The sequence below is a fragment of the Orycteropus afer genome, unplaced genomic scaffold (genome assembly GCF_000298275.1).
Source record: "Orycteropus afer afer isolate SDZICR_OR568_19922 unplaced genomic scaffold, OryAfe1.0 scaffold00046, whole genome shotgun sequence".
NCBI classification, from domain to species: Eukaryota; Metazoa; Chordata; class Mammalia; order Tubulidentata; family Orycteropodidae; genus Orycteropus; species Orycteropus afer.
The window spans coordinates 2388183-2388842 of NW_006921633.1; positions in this window are offsets into that span (position 1 = coordinate 2388183).

The following is a 660-nucleotide window of genomic DNA, read 5'->3' on the forward strand; positions in this document are numbered from 1 at the left end:
TCAGTAACAAAGATCATGAAGGAAAAAGTCTTATAAGTTCCTGCTTTAACTACAAAAGATGAGAACTTAAAAGTCTCATTTATATTTTCTCCACTAAGTTTATGTTTTTATGACCAAATGGAAAGCATCACATTATTTAAAAAAAAAAAAAAGGTCAAACTTGCTCTCTCAATATCTTATTTTATCTGATGCCTCTTTTGAAGAAACAGGTACTACCTTTGAAAATGGCAAGTTCCAGTTTGTGAAATATTTGCAGGTAAGTAAAGCTGTTGGGCAAACAGGTGTAAGAGAAAACTGTCACTACTGTATATAAAAAAGGAAACAGAAGGTATGCAGACAGATCCCTTAGAGTAGCAAATGGGATCTATTGTTCCTAAGTTTTTCAGATAGAGCATTAAGAGTATTCTTTCTTAAGATGTTGCAGTGTAGTTAAATTACTTAGTGTGGCTTTTCTATCCATAAGTCTTTGTAAACTCCAAGGTAGGATTTTCTATGAGCAACTGAGGAGCTATCCACCTGGGTTATTTCTGTTGGGCATGGCACAATACAATGTTCTGGGAGGTTCCCACTCTCTCTCACGTGCTTAGAGTTCTGATGCTGTGATTGACTAGTTTGACCACCCTTCCGGGCTCAAAAGGAGGCCTCCTGGAGGCAGAACTC